Genomic DNA, 6,782 nt, shown 5'->3' on the forward strand with positions numbered 1-6,782 from the left:
TGAGAGAGAGTGTTTGAGTGTGTGAGAGAGAGAGAGAGTGAGTGAGCGAGAGAGAGAGAGAGAGTGAGTGAGCGAGCGAACGAGTGTGTGAGTGAGTGTGTGATAGAGCGAGTGTGAGTGAGCGAGTGTGTGAGCGAGTGTGTGAGCGAGTGAGTGTGTGAGTGTCTCAGAGAGATAGAGAGTGTTTAAGTGTGTGTGAGAGGAGTGTGTTTGAGTGTGAGTTTGTCTGAGTGAGTGAGTGTGTCTGAGAGAGAGTGTTTGATTGTGTGAGAGAGAGAGTGAGTGAGCGAGAGAGAGAGAGAGAGAGTGAGTGTGTGAGAGAGTGAGTGGGTTTGAGTGTGTGAGAGTGAGAGTGAGTGAGCGAGCGAGCGTGCGTGCGTGTGTGTGTGTGAGTGAGAGTGAGTGAGTGAGCGAGTGTGTGAGTGAGTGAGTGAGCAAGTGTGAGTGAGTGAGTGAGTGAGTGAGTGAGTGAGTGAGTGAGTGAGTGTGTGAGTGTGTGTGAGTGAGTGAGTGAGCGAGTGTGTGAGTGAGCAAGTGTGTGAGTGAGTGTGTGAGAGTGAGTGAGTGGGTCTGAGTGAGTGAGAGTGAGTGAGTGAGTGTGTGTGTGTGTGTGTGTGTGTGTGTGTGAGTGAGTTAGTGTGTGATAGAGCGAGTGAGTGAGTGAGCAAGTGTGAGTGAGTGAGTGAGTGAGAAGTGTTTGAGTGAGTGTGTGAGAGAGTGAGTTAGTGGGTCTGAGTGTGTGAGAGTGAGTGAGTGAGCGAGCGTGTGAGTGAGTGTGTGAGAGAGTGAGTGAGTGGGTCTGAGTGTGTGAGAGTGAGGGAGCGAGTGAGTGTGTGTGAGTGAGAGTGAGTGAGCGAGTGTGTGTGTGAGTGAGTGTGTGAGAGAGTGAGTGAGTGAGTGAGCGAGTGTGAGTGAGTGAGTGAGTGAGTGAGTGAGTGAGTGAGTGAGTGAGTGAGTGAGTGAGGGAGCGAGCGAGTGAGTGTGTGTGAGTGAGAGTGAGTGAGTGAGTGAGTGAGTGAGTGAGTGAGTGAGTGAGTGAGTGTGAGTGTGAGCGAGTGTGTGAGTGAGTGTGTGAGTGAGTGAGCGAGTGTGAGTGAGTGAGCGAGTGTGTGAGTGAGTATGTGAGAGAGTGAGTGAGTGAGCGAGTGAGTGTGTGAGTGAGTGAGTGAGTGAGTGAGTGAGTGTGTGAGTGAGCAAGTGTGTGAGAGAGTGAGTTAGTGGGTCTGAGTGTGTGAGAGTGAGTGAGCGAGCGAGTGTGTGAGTGTGTGAGAGAGTGAGTGAGTGGGTCTGAGTGTGTGAGAGTGAGTGAGTGAGTGAGCGAGTGTGAGTGAGAGTGAGCGAGCGTGTGTGTGAGTGAGTGAGCAAGTGTGTGAGTGAGTGTGTGAGAGAGTGAGGGAGTGGGTCTGAGTGTGTGAGAGTGAGTGAGCGAGCGAGTGTGTGTGTGAGTGAGTTAGTGTGTGATAGAGCGAGTGAGTGAGCGTGTGAGTGAGTGTGTGAGCGAGCGAGTGTGTGAGTGAGCAAGTGTGTGAGTGAGTGTGTGAGCGAGCGAGTGTGTGAGTGAGCAAGTGTGTGAGTGAGCAAGTGTGTGAGTGTGTGTGTGTGTGTGTGTGTGTGTGTGTGTGTGTGTGTGTGTGTGTGTGTGTGTGTGTGTGTGTGTGTGTGTGTGTGTGTGTGAGAGAGTGAGTGAGTGTGTGAGTAAGCAAGTGTGTGAGAGAGTTAGTGGGTCTGAGTGTGTGAGAGTGAGTGAGTTAGTGTGTGATAGAGCGAGTGAGTGAGCGAGTGTGTGAGTGAGTGTGTGAGTGAGCAAGTGTGTGAGTGTGTGTGTGTGTGTGTGTGTGTGTGTGAGAGAGTGAGTGAGTGAGTGAGTGAGTGTGTGAGAGAGTTAGTGGGTCTGAGTGTGTGAGAGTGAGTGAGTTAGTGTGTGAGAGTGAGAGTGAGTGAGCGAGTGTGTGAGTGAGTGTGTGAGAGAGTGAGTGAGTGAGTGTGTGAGTGAGCAAGTGTGTGAGTGAGTGTGTGAGAGTGAGTGAGTGTGTGAGTGAGCAAGTGTGTGATTGAGTGTGTGAGAGAGTGAGTTAGTGGGTCTGAGTGTGAGAGTGAGTGAGCGAGCGAGTGTGTGAGAGAGTGAGTTAGTGGGTCTGAGTGTGAGAGTGAGTGAGCGAGCGAGTGTGTGAGTGAGTGTGTGAGAGAGTGAGTGAGCGAGCGAGTGTGTGAGTGAGTGTGAGTGAGCAAGTGTGTGAGAGAGTGAGTTAGTGGGTCTGAGTGTGTGAGAGTGAGTGAGCGAGTGTGTGTGTGTGTGTGAGAGAGAGAGAGAGAGAGAGAGAGAGTGTGTGTGCGTTCAGACTGTATTCGGTTTCACTCTCATTTTCTCTCACGATGCTCACTATCAAGTCAGTAAGAATTTAAAAAAAAAAGGTTTAAAAATGTATTTGCACTGTTGTATCTAATTATGCCGGCACAAATATTAAACAACATAAAAATATAAAAGTAAAATCGGTCAAATAATTGAAATGCTTGTTCTTCTGAAGTGAGCTAGCAGGGGAGTGTCTCCACAGGGCCTGTAGATCTGAAGAAAGCTGTTATCAGTGAGTGAGCTGCTCTTAACTATCGCTGACCTTTGCCCTGTGAGCCGGCGCTTCACTTACACTAAAGGTCACCAGAGAACAGATTGTAAAGGTGAAGATTATTAAAGATTAATCAATACGAGAAACAGCCGAAGACGGCAAATATCACAATTATTTCAAACCACATTAAGCCGTTGAGAAAAGTACCATGATATTACCATGCCTTTATCTCACAGTCCCACAGTTTCATCTGAAGCACATTATATAGTGCCATTTACATCCCATGGTATATGAGTATTGTAATAACGCGACACCATATTTACACGGTACAGTAATGCATGTATTATGAGGCATTTACATGGTATTCCCAGTTTAATGTCACGATACTACAGCGCTTTTATGTAAAGGCCGTTTGCTTTTAGGCCAAGGACGCCGTTCTTTCATCACTGGGAAACATATTGCCAAAATATACATAAGAAGAAAAGAAATCGGTGAAGAAATATTTGCAGTTTGTGAACGAGGTCGCCGATAGTGTCCGATGACATAATTCTGCTGCAGAGAATCCCGTTCAAATCTGAGATTCGAGAGCGCGCACGACGCCTCGAGAACGCGCGCGCCGCAGCGCCCTGATGTTGGTGATGATCCGCTGCGGATCAGTAGACATACAGTCCCGTCTTAATGCCTCTGATCAGATTCCACGCTCCCGCGTCCGTGGGATCCCTTAATCCCGCGGGGATCGACGCCAACTAAACGCACGACCGGTAAAAAAAAACACGCAGATGAAACGCGCGCCGCTGTATGATGAAAAACAGATGTTCGCGCGCGCGGAACCCAAACTAGAACACCGACGTTAGAATGAACGAAACTGTCAAAGAGGCGCGTTCACGTTTGTCCGTTAACGTTAGGTCTGTCACGTTTGCGTCACGTCGCGTTTTGCCAAATAACGGGAACCGATCCCCCGCATCACCTCGTATGAACCGCTGTACCGTTATTTCTGTTTCCTCTGCAGATTTAATTCATAACAATAAATAACCCTTCAATTTCAACAAGGTTTCCCTATGCAACACGAACATTAATATGAATATGTTACAAACGCTGGTGTTATAGAAGAGCGCTACATACCGGATCCTGCAGTTTTTTCCCGTTATCCCGGATTATTATGGCTTCATGTGCTGTTCCTCCTCCGGTGACAGTGTGATAACAGTTAAAGCTGCCGGTGTTACTCGCGTTCGTGTGCTGGAGGAAAGGGAGGGAGTAAAAGCACGACACGACGGGAGGAGGAGGAGGAGGAGGAGGAGGAGAGGAGAGGACGGGAGAAACGGCTGTTTCGGACGCCGCCTACTGGTCACTGCGCCCGCGGATTTTTCTGCGTTTAAAGCGAAGGCGAAAAACGCGTGCTGACGTCATGGCCGTGACGCAACGGTGACCTTGAGTTAAATATAGGGGATAAAAGGATCCTACATCAAAAGGCTGGATTGAAGAATACACCCCCCACACACACACACACACACAAACCCAGAAGAATGTGTAACAATATGTCGTTTGTATTGTCCAGATGTTCATAATGCTGTGCGAGGATGAATGTCACGAGACCCATGTCCTGCTCATATTGCACTACTGCATACATTCGGTTTTGATTTTGCATAAAGAAAAGAATAAGCCCGTCTTTATGTCCTTTAGGATTTTTGTGTATTTTTGCATTAATTTCATGACAAATAAGCACTTTATACCACCAAGTTCTCATTTATAAAGCAAAAAACACACCATATATACTGTATACACACACACATACCATAATGTACAAATCTTGAGGCATTTAATAATCATAATGATGAAGATGACAGTGCAAAAAAATAAAAACACTCATAACCTTAAGACATTATATATATATACCATACTATATATATATATATATATATACATACATACATACTGTACACACACACACACACACACATTCACTTTCTCATTGATGCAATTACAAAAATACTAAATTATATATATATTAGTGCTGTCAATTGATAAAAAAATGAACTAATTGATCGCAATTTAAAATAGGATGACAGAAAAAACGGATGCTGTGTTAAATATTTTTAACACATTAAACTGAAAAAATTAATAGCATGCCTAATTTTGACAGCACTTTATATATATATATATATATTATAAAACTTTAGACATTTTATATATACCATACTATATAGATACATACATACTGTACTCACACACACACACACACACACACACACACGCATACATTCACTTTCTCATTGATACAATTAAAATTCTGCAAAAAAATTAGCATTCTGGTTACACTGTAAAAAATTGCTGTAAAAATACGGGACATTTTGTACCGTAATCTACCGTTCTTCATGAATACAGCTGAATATACTTTAAATGAGGCAGAATTTGACGAGCAAATGTATAACGGCAAGCTACTGTTCAGTTTTACGGGATAATAGTATTATCATAATACAGCATTTTGTATTATAGTCACGTGCTTGAGCCTGATAACAACTTAGAGGAAAATCACATATCATCAAATCCCATCAACAGACGTGCAACCAAAAAAGGATTAACATTACATTACTTGAATAGTTTACTATGTGAGAAAGAAGAATAAGAAGACGATTCAATTAAAGGGGTCATGAACTGGCTTTTTATTTTTATTTTATACTGTTGTCTGAGGTCAACTTATGACGTTCTTGTGGTTTTTACATTCAGAAACATCATAATCAATAAGTAATAGGCTATTTTCTGCCTTGGTTTTGAGGCTCTCTGAAAAATGGTCGGTTTTGATGGGCGTGTCGCACTGAAGACTTGGAAGTAAACGCCCACGGCTGGGATTGGATAAGATTTGCATATTTAATGAGCTTCTGCTCCTGTCAGTGACAGCGTGTGGCAAACGGCAAACCAGAATGAATCGCCCAGCCCACAGCCAGAGCTCGCTAAATATCTTTATCAAACAAACACAATGATTCATCTCTCATCCACCCGCCATTGATTGGAATGATATTTCTGTATCATTTCGCTCGATCATCAGTGAATATAACCGCGAACCATACACACGCGCCGACAGGCCGGTGATAGCCCGTCTGAAAAACACATAGCCCTGAGGCTTTGCGAGCTGGCGTTACCGGTCCGAGTCTGATCCCGAATGAACCAATAACAGCTTCTCCAGCCTGTGAGCGCGTGCTAAGGTGTGTAATCAATAGATATCAAACGATCTGTAACAATGCAACACTAACACATATAAACATGTTTTACTCACATGTGTGTGTTACACCGTTCCTGTCAGATCCAATATAGAAGCACAGCGTTGTGTTTTAATCTCAATATGTCTGCAAATCCAGACTCGACCTGTGTCTCGTTTACAATCGATTCCGCATCGTTTAGCTCCACGAGTCGGTGGGCGGGGCTTGAGGCGGTGCTTCTACATCCTAATACGTCAATGATCGACATATTCTCGTTTTCTGGGCCTGGTGTCAATAATAGCTTTTCTTCGACTAACAAGGACGTTTTCAGCTCTGAAACTTGCAGGATATTCTTATATCACGATTAACTTTTATGTAGCAAAGGCTCAAAGGAAAGTTGATTTCTCAATTCATCACCCCTGTGACCAGTTTGCCAATTTATTTAGTAATTATTTTTACAGTATTAAACTGTTGCAGATTACAGTTAGCCTGGTCCTACCAGACTCTCGTCCATTTCATTTGTACAGAGAGTCTGGCCGCTCTCCATTGACAAGCGTTCACTTCCTTGAAGGCGGGAACTCTGTTGAAGTTTAAAACTATTGGATCTGCCCAGAGCCGCTCTGGATCTGCCATAACCAATCGCTAACGTTTGGTCGTGACGTGTGTCATGCGCCGTTCACCTGTTTCTCACATGGAAGTCCGTAAAAATAAATGTGCAGCCACCTCAGTGATAAAACCTAAAACGTGTGCATTCGGATTATGATTTATTCACAGTGAAGGGGAGAGTTTTGTGATCAGGAGCTGCTCACGTGGTCCGTAACATGATTGTGCTGTAAATAAAATATCATATGCTTGGTATGATAAGAATAAATTCTGCCGTAAATAACGGCCCAATTCAAATGTTTACGTGCTTTTCTTCTTTTTATTTTTTGAGCGTGATGAAATATATTGCTCTGGTAAACACTTGCCAGCATTTAAAGAAATACAAGTCTAGAAATGCATCCAAATGACAGCGAAGCGCAACCGT

The 6,782-nt window shown here is 44.3% G+C and overlaps 1 protein-coding gene across 1 annotated transcript in view; it reads right to left on the bottom strand.

Moving 5' to 3' along the window:
• Window positions 1–3,799, bottom strand: part of slc25a22a (solute carrier family 25 member 22a) — a 29,826-nt gene extending 26,027 nt beyond the window's left edge. Inside the window, exon 1 of the mRNA XM_079808966.1 lies at window positions 3,684–3,799. The gene's annotated coding sequence lies outside the window, so the exon portion shown is untranslated. The remainder of the gene's footprint in view (window positions 1–3,683) is intronic.
• Window positions 3,800–6,782: the final 2,983 nt, after the last annotated feature.

The sequence above is a fragment of the Gobio gobio genome (assembly GCF_949357685.1).
Source record: "Gobio gobio genome assembly, chromosome: 25".
Lineage (NCBI taxonomy): Eukaryota > Metazoa > Chordata > Actinopteri > Cypriniformes > Gobionidae > Gobio > Gobio gobio.